Here is an 18,913-nt window from a genome sequence, read left to right as displayed (position 1 = left end):
ATGAATGCATAACTATATGATCATACTGTGAACAGTTGATTGTATACCATGGATGACTGTATGGTATGTGAATATATTTCAATAAAACTGAATTTAAAAAATGCATTGCTTAATTTCCCAAATATTGTTTGTTTTTTTTTGGAAATTATCTAAAAAAAGTTGATTGTGGTGATGAAGGCACAATTATATAATGGCGCTGTGAACAACTGATTGTACACCGAGGATGACTGTATGGTATGTGAACATATCTCACTAAAAAAAAAATGTCCTGTTGGGAGTGAGCCTTCAGATTCCTGCTGCTGGTGTTGTGGCCGGAGGAGGACTGGCCTCCCTGATTTCTTCTCTGCTCTCTTCCCTCACTCCTCCTGTCCTGCTCTATGCACTGGGCATCTTCTCTGTGTAGGAATCAAATTGCCATTCTGTGTTTTCAGGTCTGCCTCCTGCAGGTGCTGGGCCGTGCTGTATGTGCTTCACAGCGGCCCGCCCAAGATCTAGAACAGGGCCGGGCTCAGAACAGGGCCGGGCCCAGAACGGGCCTTGATAATGTTTGTTGGCTGGAATCAGTTCAACAATTCACTAGCGGGATCTGCCACAGGCCTGGCAGGGAACTGGGAGCTGTTGCAAGTTCCTGTTGCCGTGTCCTCAAAGGCCCTAGGCTCCTAAGGGTGCTGCACTCGGGAACACTCTGTCGTGTTTACTAACACGGCATTAAAGGGGTGGGGTAGGGACCAAGGAGAGAATGCTGCAATACCACAGGGCAGAGAGAGATGGAGAAGAGAATGGGGACAAAGTCAGGATTAGGGAAAGGGGCTTTGGCAGGGATGGGCAGGAAACAGAGCAGGGGGAGGAGTGAGATGTGACCCAGCCCTGGCCCTGGGGCTCCTGCTGGTGTCCACACAGCTTGGCTCTGCATGGTCCCTCCCCTTCCAGGGAGGCAGGAGAGAAGCGAGCTGTGCCTCTCCCAGGGAAAACTGCCCAGCAGGTGGGTGAGCACTCCTTCACCATCCCTGGGGGTTAATCCGGGAGCCCCGCAAACCCAGGTGCTCACATCCTCTGGGTTCTTTCAAGAGGGAGTTTCAACCCTCAGGCTTCCTCCTCTTCAGGCTCCAGAAGATAATTGCTGCAGGAAAGGGCAATTTTGGGTGGCAGGAAGGGGATCTCTCCGGGGCCCAGTATTTTATGGATTGAGCGAGGCACCCGTGAGGCCTTGGAAAATTGGTGGGCTGGATCATAGCAGCTCGGCCTTCTGTGGCATTGCTGTGAGTTGTCACTCCTGTTTTAATCTTTAACATGTTTGCTCCTTCCTTTACAAAGAGCATTTATGGAGGTCTTCTAGTACCAGGCTCTGTGCTGGGCATCGACAGGGAACTCAAAGCCGCAAAGTGTGGGGGGTGGGAGATGGACAAGAAAGTAGATGATTTGTCGGGCAATTGGTGCTTTACTAGAGAACTGTACAAAATTATAGTGAGTGGGGGGGGTGTGGTGGCTCAGAGGAGAGAGTGTCCACCCGTGCCTGGGGGCGGGGCTCTCAAGGACATTTTCACAGAGCGAATGACTTGCTAGCAGATGGGGGAGGGACAGGAAGATGGAAATTCCAAGCAGAGGGAACAGCATTTGCAAAGGCGTGGAGAAGAGAGAGAGCTCTTTGGCCCATCTGTTCAGATAGTCAGGAAGCTTCGATACTGGTGCTTGGGAGGGCAACCCAAGATGAAACCCCTCCGTGTGTGTGTGTGCGCGCACACACACACACACACACACACACACACGCCCCTCTATCTAAGAACTCCCCCAGGGGCCCACCATGTAAGGTATGGTCAGAATTGGGGAGTCTGTAAGGGTTAAATACTATCAGCTTCCACTAAAGCCTCCAGAAGAGGAGACCACAGGCTATTGTGCCCTCACTGTGGATTCTCCTTTTCCAGCCTAACAGGGAGTCTGCAGCCCCCTCCGCTCCCTCTATCTCCCTCAACCTCAACTGCAGCCTCCAGAGAACTTGCGGTGGGTGTGGACGGCCTGAAGGAACATGCAGATGGGCTCCTCAACGCCCTGTCTGCTCTGGGCTCACAGTTTCTACGACAGCAGTAGAACCCCTGGAAATCCTGACCCCAGTTCAGGGATCGGAGGAGCTTAATAACATCAATACGGTTAGTTTGGTGGAATGGAGACTGGGCTTGTGGAAGTTTGAGATGTTTTAAAGAATGTTAAGATCATTCTTAAGAGTTGAGTTTTCTTAGAGTTCATGCCCTGGACTTCTGAAAACGGGGCATGCAATGCTATGCTGAGGATAAAACCAAAGTGAGGTTAGATGTGGACCATCTTCCAGGAGCATCAATTTGACATGAGTATTTTAGGGGAATCCTTCTTCCCACTAAGTTTACATTAAAGTAAATATACATGTATGAATGTAATGTGTAATTTGCATTAAAATATAAGACAACTTGAGTTTCACAGGCATAGTTCAGGCTGTTCTCCCAAATCCTTGGGATTTGCATTCACTTTTCTCTGCTGTTAGCACTGTCACTCTCTCCACATTTTGCAAATGAGGAAAATGAGGTCTAGAGCGGTGGTCAGTGACTTGGGAAAGTGATTAACACAGAATAAGACGTGGGGGTGGGATGTGGACCCACAGTGCCTGACTCTACATTTCAGTATGTTGTCTATTACACAGTAGTCAATCTAAAGTGATGTGTTTTTTATTTTGGCTTCAGAAGTGCCATGGAAATAGCCAGATCTCACCTGTCAAAGTCATCTTTGAGCAGAACACCATGTTTCAAATCAATCATATCTAGAGAGAGGAAATGTGGGGCATAGTGTGTGTGTGTGTGTGTGTGTGTGTGTGTGCATGCACGCGCGCATTGCCTCTGTGATGGTCCAGCAATTTATTGACTTGTCTTGTCCTCTGCTGCCTTTGCACCCTTCTCTTTGTTCTTTAGCGCTCCTTCCTTTTTTTTCCCTCTTACTTCAGTGGTGTCAGGAAGGGGTGGAGACATCACATGTGGTTTAACTGGAAGCCTCAGTCACAGGTTCAACACATTCTATCCTGGCTTTTGTATCCATCAGAACTTTGAAACTGTTCTTGTCAAGGTCACACATTATTTCCATGTTGCCAAATCTAATGGTCACTTCACTGTCACTATTCAGTCTTCCACAGCTTTCCAGACACTTGACTGCACCCTTCTTGAAAAATGTGCTTCTATTGACCTGCCTGATAACACATTCTTCTGATTTGTCTGTCTCACTCTTTTGCTAATTCCCCCTCTTCTAGAATGCCTGTGGCTCCTTCTTCAGCCCTCTTCTCTTGGTAAATCTCATCTAATCCTGGGGCTGTAAATACCATCTTTATGCCAATGACTCCCAAACATGTCTCTCCAGCCCTGATATCTCCCCTACATTTCAATTGCTTACTGATTATCTCCATTTGGATGCCTAACGGACACCGTAAACTTAACTTGGGTAAACTGGAACCCTTGATTCTTTCTCCTGAACCTGTTCCTCCTCAGTGAGCTCCATCTAAATAAATGGAACATATCCAGTTGTTTAAGGCAAAAATCCAAGATCATGCTGGATTCATCTCTTTCCTTCCCCTCTCTCATTTACTACATCAGCAAGCCCTGCCACCAGTGCCTCTACGACGTCGATACTGTGTCGACTTCTCTCCACTTCCACCGCTGACCATCCCTGTCAAGGCCACCATCGTGTTTTGCCCGGGCCACTGCAGTTACCCCCTGACTGGTTCCTCTGCTTCCACCACTCCCCACACACCCTTGATCTACCTTCCACATAGTAGCTGAAAAGACTCCATTAAAAATGTCTATGAGGTTATACCATTCTGTTGTTTAAAATTCTCTGGTGATTTCCTGTTGTTCTTAAAATAAAACCCAAAGTCCTTACCGAGCCCTCTGCTCCTCTGCAAGCTCTTCTTGTACCACCCCCCACCCTTCCCTCATGGGCTTCAGCCACACTGGCCTCTCTGTCATCCTCCTGTTCCTACCCCAGGACCCTTGCACTTGCTGTTCCTTCTGCCCAGATTGCTCACTGCAGCCACAGCTCCTCCTCATCCAGACGTAAGCGCAGATTTACTTCCAAGAGAGCTTCTTAATCTAGATTAGGCACCCCTTCTCCCAAATTGTTATCTAAGACATCACTCTGCTCTGTTTGGGTTTTAAAGAATTAATAGTGGGTGTGCCAGTTTGAATGTATTATGTCCCCCCAAACGCCATTATCATTGATGTAATCTTGTATGGGTGGACCTATCAGTGTTAATTAGACTGTAATTCTTTGAGTGTTTCCTTGGAGATGTGCCCCACCCAATTGTGGGTGATGACTCTGATTGGATAATTTCCAGGGAGGTGTTGGCCAGCCCATTGGGTGGGTCTGAATTAAATTACTGGAGCACTATATAAGATCAGACAGAAAGAGCAAGCTGCTATAGCCAGGAGGGACACTTTGAAGAAAGCACAGGAGCTGCAGATGAGAGACAGTTGGAAGATGGCCGTTGAAAGCAGACTCTTGCTCCAGAAAAGCTGAGAGAGGACAAATATCCCAAGTGCAACTAAGAGTGACATTTTTGAGGAACTGCAGCCTAGGGAGGAATGTCTTGGGAGAAAGCCATTTTGAAACCAGAACTTTGGAGCAGATGCCAGCCACGTGCCTTCCCAGCTAACAGAGGTTTTCCGGACACCATTGGCCATCCTCCAGTGAAGGTACCCGATTGCTGATGTGTTACCTTGGACACTTTATGGCCTTAAGACTGTAACTGTGTAACCAAATAAACCCCCTTTAATAAAAGCCAACCCATCTCTGGTGTTTTGCATTCCAGCAGCATTAGCAAACTAGAACAGTGGGTATCATTATCTAAAATTACTTTGTTCATTTATCTGTTTACTTGCATATCATCTCACACCACCCTTAAAAAAGTTAACTTTATAAAGGTGGAACCTTGTCAGTCTTGTTCACTTCTGTATGTCTACCTACCATAGTGTTTGGAATATCTGTGCAGCACATGATTGAGTGACCAGTTAAGCTACACAGAGAGCAGGGACATGTCCCAGAGATATGTGAGCAGAACTGACAGCTCCGGCCGGGTATGTCTTCTGAACTTTTGCTTCCTTTTGTGAGCTCTGGGCCAGAATACTGCATAAAGTCTGGCAATTTTTTTTTCAGACATTGAATAAAAATAATTTTATTCTGTCCTCACTGAGTTTTTTTTTTATTGTGATTGTTCACATACCATACAATTATCCAAAGATTCAAAGTGTACAATTGCCCATAGTATCATCATACAGTTGTGCATCCATCACCACAACTTTTTATTCAATTTTTAGAACATTTTCATTACTCCAGAAAAGAAATAGAGACAAATGAAGGAAACTCAAATCTTCCCTTACCCCTACCACCTCCCCTTTATTGAGTCATAGTATTGATATAGTACATTTGTTACTGTTGATGAAAGAATGTTAAAATACTACTAACTGCAGTATATAGTTTGCAATAGGTGTATTTTTTCCTAGATGCTCCTCTCTTATCAACTTCTACTTACAGTGTCATACATTTGTTCTAGTTCATGAGAGGGATTTCTAATATCTGTACAGTTAATTGCAGACATTGTCCACCACAAGATTCACTGTTTTATACATTCCTATCTTTTAACCTCCAACTTTCCTTCTGGTGACATACGTGACTCTGAGCTTACCCTTTCCACCACATTCACGCACTATTCAGCACTGTTAGTTATTCTCACAATGTGCTACTATCACCTCTGTCCATTTCCAAATGTTTAAGTTCACCCTAGTTGAACATTCTGCTTATAATAAGAAAATGCTCCCCATTCTTTAGTCTTATTCTATATCATGGTAACATATTTCATGTCTATGAGTTTACATACTATAATTAGTTCATATCATTGAGACCCTGCAATATTTGTCCTTATGTGTCTGTCTTATTTCACTCAATATAATGTCCTCAAGATTTCTTCATCAACCCATTTTTGTTAAGACGGTTTTGTTCACACACCATACATTCCTAAGTAAACAATTGATGGTTCCCTGTATAGTCACGTATTCATGTATTTGCCACCATCGCCACTATCTAAATAAGGACATCTCCATTTCTTCCACAAAGAAGGAGGAAGAGTCAAACAAGGCAGACAGACAAAAGAGAAAGAAAATAGAAAGAGAGATAGATAGATAGAGAGAGAGAGAGAGAGAGAGAAAGAGAAATGTAACAGCTAGGAAGCACCAAAAGGAAAGATAGCGTTAAACTAATGTAGAATAAAGAGTCAGACAATATCACCAATGCCAAGAGTCCCATACTGTTCCCTTATGTTCCCTGCCCCCCATATTCATTTAGCTTTGGTGTATTGCCTTTGTTATATTAAAGGAAACGTAATACAATGTTTCTGCTAATTATAGTCTCTAGTTTGCATTGATTGTACCTCCCCCCCCCGCCAATCCCACCCTATTTTAAACACTTTGCAATGTTGACATTCATTTGTTCTACCTCATGTAAAAACATATTTGTACCTTTTATTACAGTCATTGAGCACTCTAGGTTTCACTGAGTTATACAGTCCCAGTCTCTATCTTTCCTCTTTCCTTCTGGTGTCCCACATGCTCCTAACCTTCCTCTATCAACCATACTCACAGTCATCTTTGTTAAGTGTACTTGCATTGCTGTGCTACTATCTCCCAAACCTCTCACTCCTGTCTTTTCCTTTCTGTATATAGTGTTCCCTTTAGTATTTCCTGTAGAGCAGTTACCTTGTTCACAAACTCTGTCATTGTCTGTTTGTCAGAGAATAATTTAAGCTCTCCCTCATATTTGAAGGACAGTTTTGTTGGATATAGGATTCTTGGTTGGTGGTTTTTCTCTTTCAGTATCTTAAATATATCACCCACTTCCTTCTTGCCTCCTTGGTTTCTGCTGAGAAATCCACAAATAGCCTTATCAAGCTTCCTTTGTATGTGATGGATTGCTTTTCTCTTGCTGCTTTCAGAATTCTCTCTTTATCTTTGACGTTTGATAATCTGATTATTAAGTGTCTTGGTGTAGGCCTATTCAGATCTATTCTGTTTGGGGAATGCTGTGCTTCTTGGATCTAATCTTATGTCTTTGAAAAGAGATAGGAAATTTTCATTGATTATTTCCTCTATTATTGCTTCTGCCCCTTTTCCCTTCTCTTCTCCTTCTTGGACACCAATGACACGTACATTCCTGCATTTTGTTTTGTCCTTAAGTTCCTGGAGATGTTGCTCATATTTTCCCATTCTTTTCTCTATCTGTTCTTTTGTGTGTAGGCTTTCAGGTTTCTTGTTCTCCAGTTCCTGAGTGTTTTCTTCTGCCTCTTGAGATCTGCTGTTGTATGCTTCCATTGTGTCTTTCATCTCTTGTGTTGTGCCTTTCTTTTCCATAGATTGTGCTAGTTGTTTTTTCTAACTTTTGATTTCTACTTTATGTACACCCAGTGTTTTTTTATAGCCTTTATCTCTTTTGCCATATCTTCCCTAAACTTTTTGAATTGACTTAGTATTAATTGTTTCAATTCCTGTATCTCAGTTGAAGTGTAAGTTTGTTCCTTTGTGCTCTAGTTTGCTAATGCTGCTGGAATGCAAAACACCAGAGATGGATTGGCTTTTATAAAAAGGGGTTTATTTGGTTACAAAGTTACAGTCTTAAGGCCATAAACTGTCCAAGGTAACATATCAGCAATCGGGTACCTTCACTGGAGGATGGCCAATGGTGTCTGGAAAACCTCTGTTAGCTGGGAAGGCACGTGGCTGGCATCTGCTCCAAAGTTCTGGTTTCAAAATGGCTTTCTCCCAAGACATTCCTCCCTAGGCTGCAGTTCCTCAAAAATGTCACTCTTAGTTGCACTTGGGATATTTGTCCTCTCTCAGCTTTTCTGGAGCAAGTCTGCTTTCAACGGCCGTCTTCCAACTGTCTCTCATCTGCAGCTCCTGTGCTTTCTTCAAAGTGTCCCTCTTGGCTATAGCTCCTCTTCAGAAGTTCACTCTCAGCTGCACTGAGCTCCTTCTGTTATGTCGGCTCATTTATATGGCTCCACTGATCAACTTAGACCCACCCTGAATGGGCGGAGCAACACCTCCATGGAAATTATCCAGTCAGAGTCAACACCCACAGCTGGGTGGGGCACATTCTAAAGAAACAAAGAATTACAATCTAATCAACACTGATAACATCTGCCCACACAAGATTACATCAAAGATAATGGCATTTGGGGGACACAATATATTCAAACTGGCACACTTTGACTGGGCCATAACTTCATTTTTCTTAGTGTATGCTGTAGTTTCCTGTTGTCTAGGCATCTGGTTTCCTTGGTTACTCCAATCAGGTTTTCCCAGACCAGAATAGGCTCAGGTCCCAAAAGGAAGAAATATTCAGTATCCAGTTTTCCTGAGGGTGTGTTTTAGAGGAATGACTCGCCTTGTGAGGCCTCAAGCCACTGTGATTTTCTGCCCAGCAGGTGGCACTTGTCAGCCTGTCACTTCTGACTGGTGTAAGGAGGTGTGGCCCATCGCTGCTTTCCCCCTGGCTCTGGGGTCTGGTTCTGAATGGAAGGCGGGTAGTAGATCTGGGCACCACCTCTTTCCTCTTAGGGAAGATATGTCCCTAGGGAGTTTTCATTTGCATATAAATAGGTTCTTTGTCTCTCTGACTCTGCTATCTCCACCCTTGTCTGGGTCAGATTGCTGTGAGCTGAAAATGGTTGAGGTTTTCTCCACTGAGCTGCTCAGGTTGAGAGAGAGAAAAAAGGGACAGAAAGCCCCCCTTCAGGGTCAGTCCATGGCCCCCAGTTTCACCTGTAGGCCAGAGATAGCACTCAGTCCTCTGGGCTCCCCTTCCTGTGACAGAGAAGTCCCCTGGCTCTTCAAAGTGAGTTGTCACTAAAAGCCTCTGTCTGCTTGTTGGGGATTTGCAGCTTGCATTGATCAGTCCACATTTGCCAATTAAAACCCAAATTGGAGCTGAACTGAGGTATAGTCGCTTGTTCAGAGAGTGCTGCTCTCTATCACAGTGAGGCTTTGCAGTTTGGGCTGCCATGGGGGAGGGGGGGTCCCAGCTAAGATTCACAGTTTCTACTCACATATTCCATGCTGTGATTTCAGGCATTTCTCCCAATCCAGATTGGTGTACAATGTGTGGACAGTCACGCTAGTCTCCCAGCAATTATTCTAGATCATTTTCTAGTTGTTCCTGGTTGTTTATTAGTGGTCCAGGGGGAATAACTAACTTCCACTCCTCTCTACGCCACCATCTTCTTCCATTCCTCTTCATTGAGTTTTTATTGTGGAATATAACATATTTACATAGAAGTGAAAATTTTCTGAGTGCAATTTGACAAGTAGTTAGCAAATTTCAAAGAATATTATGGGTTACATTTCCACAGTTTCAGTTATTTCCTTATTGTGAAATAAAACATATATGCAAAAGGTGATAACTTTCAAAGTGCAATTTAACAAGTAGTTATATAAGAAATTTTCAAAAATTTTATGGGTTAGAGTACCATAGTTTCAGTTATTTCCTTATTGTGAAATATAACATACATACAAAAGGTGATAGCTTCTAAATTACAATTTAACAAGTAGCTATAGAGCAAATTTCAAAGAATGCTATGGGTTACAGTTCCACCATTTCAGTGCTTTCCTTCTAACTATTCTAAAGCCCTAGCAAATAAGAAAAAGAAAATTATACAGAGATTCAGTATTCATAATCCTGTTAAATTCTATCTTGTCTGCTGCTACCCCTACTTAGTCACTTTTCCAATCTTCAGGGATGTCTAGGCAGTGACCACACTAGCTTGTTCATGTTGAAAAGGGGTGTTGACATTATGGGAAAATGGGACACATTTGGTTGATGTTCTTAAGAGGCTATTGCCTCTGGGTTTCGGGACTTAGCTGGCATAGGAGTTCTCTGGATGATTTAAGTTTCTGAAGAATAAACTTAGCGAGTGAAACTTTTGTAGAGTCTCAGATAGGGATCCTGGTATTCTTTGGGGTTTGGGGGACTACTGTTGATTTGAGCCTCTCATACTATGGCCATTTGTCATATCTAGCTGAAGTCTGCATAGGAGTAATCTCCAGGACAGCCTCTTGACGCTATTTAAAATCTCTTAACCACTGAAACCTTATTTTGTTGCTTTTCTTTTCCCTCTTTCGGTCAAAAAGGTGTTCTCAACCCCTTGATGCCAGGATCAAACTCATACCTGGAATCCGTGTCCCACATCATCAGGGAGACTCATTCATCTGGAGGGTCCTGTCCCACATTGGGGGGAGGGTGACAAATTTATTTGCAGAGTTGGGCTTAGAGAAAGTCCACATCTGAGCAACAAAAGAGGTTCTCTGGTGGTGATTCCTAGACATAATTCTAGGTGGGCTTAGCTTTCCTTTTACAATCATAAGTTTCATAAGAGCAAGCCTCAACTTAGGGGGTTCCCAAGTTCACATAGCATATGTTCTGTCCATGTAAGCAATCAATAACTCACATCATCTCTTAGTTGTACAATCCTCATCACTTTCCATTTTAAACAATTCTCATGACCTGAAACATCCTATAGTTTTTTTCAGCCCTAGTATTTTTGTGGTACTAGTAAGGTATTCCTATTAATTATAGTCCCTAGCATGTAATAGGTAGATTTTTTCCCGTCTACCAGTCTGTGGTCAACTCTCTGTACCAGTGTCATACCTTAGAAGTATATCATGTAAGCACCCATCTGTATTTGTAGTGCTGATCTGTGGGATACATGCCTTTAAACAACCCCTTTCAATACTGTTTGCCTTCAAAGCAGCTCTGATACTTATAATCCCATTAAGAAACAATCATCACCCCTATTGAGGCTTGCTCTTATGAAACTTATGATTGTAAAGGGAAAGCTAAGCCCACCTATAATTATGTCTAGGAATCACCACCAGAGAACCTTCATTCCTACACCTTTAAATTCACCCTCATTAATATATTTGAACACATTAGGATATCAATCTCCCTTCAGTAGCTTCTGTCTATCTCCAGGCAGTCTGGCAATTTTATAAAGGGTCAGCCAGTGAGCAGAAATTAAAAGGTAAGGGTGAGGGAGGGGCCAAGAGGTGGGGAAAGCATGGTGCAGCTCAGTCAAAGTGTGGTGTGTGACACTCTGCAAAGATTTTGCTCAGTTCCTCTGCGCCAAGCACCACAGCTTTTCATTTGTGACATTCTTTAACTTTCCATGCAATGTTCCTTCCCAGCTTTGTTTGGTAGTTTTCCATGTGATCAGTCAGCTCCAGCAGGTGCACCCATGAGGAGTGGGATTCTGAATGGCTGTGGGGTAGGGTGTTTGTGTGTGGGGGGGCAGTCAGACTGTCCGAGGGAAAGCACCTGATGCTGATTCCAAGCTCTCCTTTGTGTAGAGAGTCCAAGGGAATAACACACAGGATGTTTATCTGTGGCTCTTTTTAAAGAGAGAGTTTGAAAGAAGTCCATTTTGCCTCCAAGTTAAAGCTAAAATCTGTGGTCTGGAGTTCAGAGCAGATGTTAAGATGTGCATTTTCCCCAGGAGTTTTGTGCTGGAGTCTGGGAAATGACTATCACAGTTTCCTCTCCTTTGTGTTTCTCTGTGGTTATTGAAGTTTTTGGTTTGGAAAAAAAAAAAAAACAAAAGCAAAAATAGCAACAAAAATAACTTAGGAAAAAAAACCTAACCTTTTGAAAAGAGCAAAGAAGGAAGCAGAGTGCCTGAGTACATTTCCTTTCTTAATGACTTGAAGCTCTAGAGGGAACCACAGAATTCCTCCACAATTTTTACATGATTAAGGAAAGATAGGAAAGGCTGAGCTTTTGAAGCCTCAGCATCCCCTGCATGGCCCTGGCACACAGCCCAGGGCAGTCTCCACATGAAGGTGAAATGAGCAAGCAGCATCTGCCCATGGAGAGCACAGCTGGCTGCACCCTGTGGGGCCTTGGGTCTAGGGGCTTCCACGGAGGCCCCCCCACCTCCCTTCCTACATGCCTGCAGTACCAGGTCTGTGACTGCCCCTCCTTTAGCTCCTCAGGGAAGAGGGAACAGAAGAAAACTGCTCAGTCATCTTGTAGAGACTTGGCATCTCCTAGCAACAAATTCCTATTGACTTAAAAGCACAGTTGGCTGACAGGCTCCCATTTCATGCTCTCAGTGATCTGAGTACTTGTTTCTTGGGTCCCTTCATCTCTGACCCAATTATTAGTCCAGGCCATGCTTCCTAATCCTGCTTATGTAATGTGTGGTGCACCCACACAGCACTGAGACTTGTTTAGGCCTTATCATCTAACATTCAGGCTTGCTCTGCAGCCTCTAAGGGGCCTGGGGAGAGCAGTTACCTGGTCTACTTAATCTGGGTACTAGGATCTCAGCAATGACTGTCCGTTGGAATCTACCTGGCCTAGGCATCTTTCTATAACAACAGGTATCTTATGACCATATCCAGAGATGGGCTTTGTCTTGGAAATCTGTAAATTCAATGACAACACGAAAGTTAGTCTAGAATGACCGTGTTGACAGTAGGGGGTAAAGACTAAACAAGCTGACTTAAGCAAATGTATATACACAGATAACCACAAAGAGGATGAAGTGTTTCTCAGGTATCCACACCAATCCTTCTTCTTTAGGGAACTGTGACAACTATAGCCAGCTGTGGCTAGGAAATCATCCCTGCCCTGATTTTGTTGGCATCCTCTTTTGTCTTAGCCTGGCTTTCTTTCTTAATTCTCTTCTGTGTCCCATGCAGTGTGCATGCCACATTGTCTACATTGAAATGATTTGCTTTCTTAAAATCGGGTTTAATGTGAATAATGTAGAATTCTTAGTCTCTCCATCAGCAGTTGTTGAAGGTTCACAGTAAAGCAGAAAATCTTCTCGGGCTTTATTTTTGAGGAGTTTCTTTTCATTTGATACAGCTGGCTCTGCATGAGCTCCTTAAGACACAAGGGACTTCCTTTGGACTCCGCAGCCAGCATGGCATTAAAATGGCCCTAATGCCCTCTGGTTCCCAGCTATAGTCCTGAACCTCTCCTGACAACGTCACATGTTGAGTTCCAGCTTGTTCTGGTGCCTCTGGCTTCCGACCTGGCATTTTTTCGTGTTTGTAATTTTTTGTTGCACATGGTACATTTTAACATTTTAGAGTATTAACTCTGGCATTTAGTCTCTGAGCTGTCTGTTTGGTTTGTGTACAGCTAGTGATATGACAGAGATTTCCTTGATGCCAGTAACTAACAAAAACAAAACAAGCCAACGCAGAAAAGATCTTTTAGTCTTTGCATTTTGGCTCTGCCTTCTCTAGCGCTCTCTTTCAGAGTTTAGACTTCCTATCAAGACCAGCCTGAGGTGAACATGAAGTACAGGATCCTCTTCATCTTTTCTAAGCCTTATTTTCTTCCTGGGTTTGTGCTTGCTTGTGGCTGTGGGTATTCCTCCTTTACAGGACATACAACACAATGACATAAATCTCAGCTTTCAGATGGAGAATCTAAGGTTTGGAGGTGTTAGTGAATTTTAAAAACTTAGTATAATTCAGAGGAAGAGTTGGGGTTGAACTCAATCAACTGGAACCCATGCTTTTAACCATTATATTCTCTCACCCCTCAGAGGAAGACCCTGAATTCAAACACTGGATTGACCACATACAGCTCAGGCAAGTTACCTTACCTCTTTGGTTTCCCTTATACCATCACCTCTTAACTACAGCAGCAATAAGAGCCAATTGCTGGTTTCCCCTGTGGTCCCCTACTCGAGTTTGCTGAGATGTGTGGTTTGAAACATCGGAGACAGCCAAAGTACAGTCCAAGCTTCTTTTGCAGCCAACATCACTCTCTCTCCTGTGAACCCAGTTTTGCCTGAGATTTAAATTGCACTTCAATTAAACCTCTTCTCGTTCAGTACTCAGATGATTCTCAGGCCTGGATCACACACTTATGAGAGCTAATACCACTACCAGAGGCCTGTTTCATATAAATAGGCCCATTAGCACCTCATCTGTCTGACTATGCACTTTCCTGCCAATGCTTGGAGCCCCCAGGCAGGCACATTTCCAACCAGGCACTGCAGAGGGAAATATCATCAACAGCAATAATATTCCCTATTTGGTTTTATTTCCTGCATCATTATTTTCCAGCTCTTTAATTAATAATAGGCAACATTTATATTGTAGGCTTACTGTATGCCACTGTGCTGCTTTAAATGGATCAGCTCATTTTCTCTTGACAATAAACCTAGGAGGAAGGAACTACTATGACCCTCCACTTTACAGATGAGGAAACTGAAGTTTATAGGGTTAAATATGATGCCTCAGGTCACGCAATTAATTAGTAAGTCCAAGATTTGACCCCAGGCAGTCTGGCACCCAGATCCACATCACTTAGCCATGATGCCTCCTAGTATTCTGGATAGAATGTATTCATAAAATTTTATATATATATGTACATTTTAATTGCGATTGTTTACATACATCTATCCAAAGATCCAAAGTGTACAGTCAATTGCCCATGATACCATCATACAGCTGTGCATCCATCACCACAATTAGTTTTTTTTTTCAATTTTTAGACATTTTCATTACTCCAGAAAAGAAATAAAGACAAAAAAGGGAAATTCAAATCCTCCCATACCCCTAAGCACTGTCCCCTTCAGTATTGATTCATAGTTTTGGTATAGTACATTTGTTACTGTTGATGAAAGAATGTTAAAATACTACTAACTGTAGTATATAGTTTGCAATAGGTATATATTTTTTTCCTATATGCCTCTCTATTATTAACTTCTTGTTATAGTGTCATACATTTGTTCTAGTTCTTGAGAGAGATTTCTAGTATTTGTATAGTTAATCACAGACATTGTCCACCACAAGATTCACTGTTTTATACATTCCCATCTTTTAACCTCCAACTTTCCTTCTGGTGACAGGCATGACTCTGAGCTTCCCCTTTCCACCACTTTCACACACCTTTCAGCACTGTTAGTTATTCTCACAACATGCTACCATCACCTCTGTCCATTTCCCAATGTTTAAATTCACCCTAGCTGAACATTCTGCTCATAATAAGCAAACACTCCCCCTTCTTTAGCCTCATTCTATATCCTGGTAACTTATATTTTATGTCTATGAGTTTACATATTATAATTAGTTCATATCAGTGAGATCCTGCAATATTTGCCTTTATGTGCCTGTCGTATTTCACTCAATATAGTGCCCTCAAGTTTTCTTCATCATCCCCTTTCTTTTAAGATGGTTTTGCTCACACACCATACATTCTGTTCTAGGTAAACAATCGTTGGTTCCCTGTATAGTCATGTATTTATATATTCAGCACCATCACCACTATCTATATAATGACATCTCCATTTCTTCCCAAAAAGGAGGAAGAGTCAAAGAAGGCAGAGAGACAAAAGAAAAAAAAGAAAGAGAGAGAAAAATAAAACAACAACAACAAAAAAACATGACAGCTAGAAAGTAACAAAAGGAAAGATAGCATTAATCTAAGGTAGAGTAAAGAGTCAGACAACGTCACCAATGCCAGGAGTCCCATATCCTTCCCCTATTCCACTACCCCCACCCCATATGCATTTAGCTTTGGTATGTTGCCTTTGTTATATTAAAGGAAGCGTAATACAATGTTTCTGTTAATTATAGTCTCTAGTTTGCATTGATTGTATTTTCCCTCCAAGCCCACCCTATTTTTAACACCTTGCAATGTTGACATTCATTTGTTCTACCTCATGTAAAAACATATTTGTCCCTTTTATTACAATTGTTGAGCACCCTAGGTTTCCTTGAGTTACACAGTCCCAGGCTTTATCCTTTGTCTTTTGTTCTGGTGTCCCACATGATCCCAACCTTCCACTTTCAACCATACTCACAGTCATCTTTGTTCAGTGTACTTACATTGCTGTGCTACTATCTCCCAAAACTTTTGTTCCAAACCTTTCACTCCTGTCTTTTCCTTTCTGTCTGCAGTGCTTCCTTTAGTGTTTCCTGTAGAGCAGATATCTTATTCACAAACTCTGTCGTTGTCTGTTTGTCAGAGAATATTTTAAGCTCTCCCTCACATTTGAAGGACAGTTTTGCCAGATGTAGGATTCTTGGTTCGTGGTTTTTCTCTCTCAGTATCTTAAATATATCACCCCACTTCCTTCTTGCCTCCATGGTTTCTATTGAGAAATCCGCACGTAGTCTTATTAAGCTTCCTTTTTATGTGATGGATTGCTTTTCTCTTGCTGCTTTCAGGATTCTCACTTTATCTTTGATGTTTGGTAATCTGATTATCAAGTGTCTTGGCATGGGCCTGTTCAAATTTATTCTGTTTGGGGTATGCTGTGATTCTTGGAGCCATAATTTTATGTCTTTCCTAAGAGATGGTAAATTTTCATTGATTATTTCCTCTATGATTGCTTCTGCCCCTTTTCCCTTCTCTTCTTCTTTGGGAATACCAATGACATGTACATTCCTGATTTTAGTTTTGTCTTTAAGTTCCAGGAGATGTTGCTCATATTTTTCCATTCTTTCCTCTATCTGTTCTTTCATGTGTAGGCTTTCAGGTTTCTTGTTCTCCAGTTCCTGAGTGTTTTCTTCTGCCTCTTGAGATCTGCTGTTGTATGTTTCCATTGTGTCTTTCATCTCTTGTATTGTGCCTTTCATTTCCATAGATTCTGCCAGTTGGTTTTTTGAACTTTCAATTTCTACCTTATGTACATCCAGTGTTTCCATTATATGGTCCATCTCTTTTGCCATATCCTCCCTAAACTTTTTGAATTGACTTAGTATTAGTTGTTTCAATTCCTGTATCTCAGTTGAAGTGTAAGTTTGTTCCTTTGACTGGGCCATAGCTTCATTTCTTTTAGTGTAGGTTGTAGTTTTCTGCTGTCTAGGCATGGTTTCCTTGGTTACCCCAATCAGGTTTTCCCAGACTATAATGGGCTCCGGTTCCAGAAGGAAGAACTATTCAGTATCCGGTTTCCCTGAGGGTGTGTCTCAGAAAATTGGTACACCCTGTGAGGCCTTGGGTCACTGTGCTTTTCTGCCCAGCAGGTGGCACCAGTCAGCCTGTAACTCCAGACTGGTGTAAGGAGGTGTGGCCCATGGCTGTTTTCCCCCAGGCTCTGGGGTCTGGTTCTGAATGGAAGGCAGGTAATAGAGCTGGGGCCCACTCCTTTCCTCTTAGGGAAGATAGACCCCCTAGGGAGAGGTCATTAGCATTTCAATGATCTCTCTCTGCCTGTGCTATCTCCACCCTTGTCTGGGTCAGAGTGTTGGGAACTGAAAATGGCTGAGGCTTTCTCCACTGAGCCAAAACAGGGACAGTCCATGGCCACCCTCTGGCTCTCCAAGGTCAGTCTTCACCCATAGCCTCTTTCTACTTGTTGGGGATTCATATCAAGCAGTCCACACTTGTTAATTAAAACCCAGTTGGAGTTCAGCTGTGCTATATTTGCTCCCTAGGAGAAAGCTGCTCTCTGGCTCCATGAGCTTTGCAGCTCGGGCTGTAGGGGGACGTGGCTGCTGGCTTATCTGCAGTTTTTATTTACAGATTTTATGCTACGATCTCAGGCATTCCTCCCAATTCAGGTTGGTGTATAATGAGTGGATGGTCATGTTTGTCCCCCTGCAGTTATTCTGGATTATTTACTAGCTGTTCCTGGTTGCTAATTAGTTGTTCCAGGGGACTAACTAGCTTCCACTCCTCTCTATGCTGCCATCTTAGATCCTGTAATCATAAAATTTTATTCATAAAAATAAAATGGCCATCCTCCTCTCCTTTCAAAGGTGAAATTCTGGTATGTTTCGGTAAAAGGGTTGTGGTGGAGACTATAGTGTTCCTGTAAAGTTCCCATCCTCCCTTGCAATTGAGCAACTAGATGTGGGCAGAAATGAGATGTGACATTTTTGGAGCTGACCATAAACCCCTCTGCAGTATCAGTCACTTCCCTCCCTCCTCTTCATGGTTCCAGAAGTGAAAATGTCTGAAATGGCTAAGTTGACAGATGTAAGCAGCCTGTTATTTCTTGGAGGACAGCCACACAGGAGAGCCACCTTACCTGCACTGGGCGGTAACCTGCGTGAGAAATAGGTCTTTTTTTTTGTTAAACCATTTAGATGTTGGGGTTTATTTATTATCACAGTATATGTTATCATATTCTGACTAACATAGATATTAGACTAATGCAGGGTACTGCCCTAACAGCTTAGAGGTTTGGTGGCAGGTCAAGAGGAAAACTGATGGTGGCGATAGGAAATATATCAATATGTATTATATAGTGGCAGGCTATTTGTAAAATTATCACCTGATCTAATTTGGAAGGCAGACCCAGTGTTTACAACTCTAAGAGAAGAAATCGAAAAGGAGAACATTAGTAGTGTGTGTTGGCTGCTATTGGCTGCATTTGTTAGGGTATTATAAGAAAAAAAGATGAGCTCAGAATTGGCTATAGAGTGGCAGAATGGATAAAAAATAAGATGATACATTTATATGCTGTCTACAAAAGACACCCATTAGGTTCAAAGACACAAATGGTTGATTGAAGGTAACAGAATGGAAAAAGATATCCACGCAAACAGCAAAAGAGCCACTTCAGTAAAATAAATCTGGAGTAGCTATACTGATATCATACAAAGCAGACTTTAAGACAAAAATTTTAATAGAGACAAAGAAGGATATTTTTATAATGACAAAATAATTAATCCAATAAGAATATATAAAAATTATAAACATATGTGCATCTAAAAATAAAACCTCAAAATTCAGGGACATAAACTGACAGACTTGAAAGGAAATGGGCAATTCAACAATGAGAGTTGAAGACTTCAAGACTCCACTTTAAATTACGTGTAGAACAACTAAGCAGAAGATCAACAAGGAAATAGAAGACTTGAACAACACTATAAACCAATGA

General features: G+C 42.3%; 1 protein-coding gene across 1 annotated transcript in view; it reads left to right on the top strand.

Annotated features, from left to right (window-relative positions):
- The first annotated feature begins 2,123 nt into the window (after positions 1–2,123).
- The window catches only part of AMPD3 (adenosine monophosphate deaminase 3), an 89,167-nt gene continuing 72,377 nt past the window's right edge, over positions 2,124–18,913 (top strand). The window contains exon 1 of the mRNA XM_037839983.1: positions 2,124–2,144. The gene's annotated coding sequence lies outside the window, so the exon portion shown is untranslated. The remainder of the gene's footprint in view (positions 2,145–18,913) is intronic.

Source organism: Choloepus didactylus, chromosome 6, assembly GCF_015220235.1.
Source record: "Choloepus didactylus isolate mChoDid1 chromosome 6, mChoDid1.pri, whole genome shotgun sequence".
In the NCBI taxonomy this organism is placed as follows: domain Eukaryota; kingdom Metazoa; phylum Chordata; class Mammalia; order Pilosa; family Megalonychidae; genus Choloepus; species Choloepus didactylus.
This window is presented reverse-complemented; position numbering and strand designations above follow the sequence as displayed.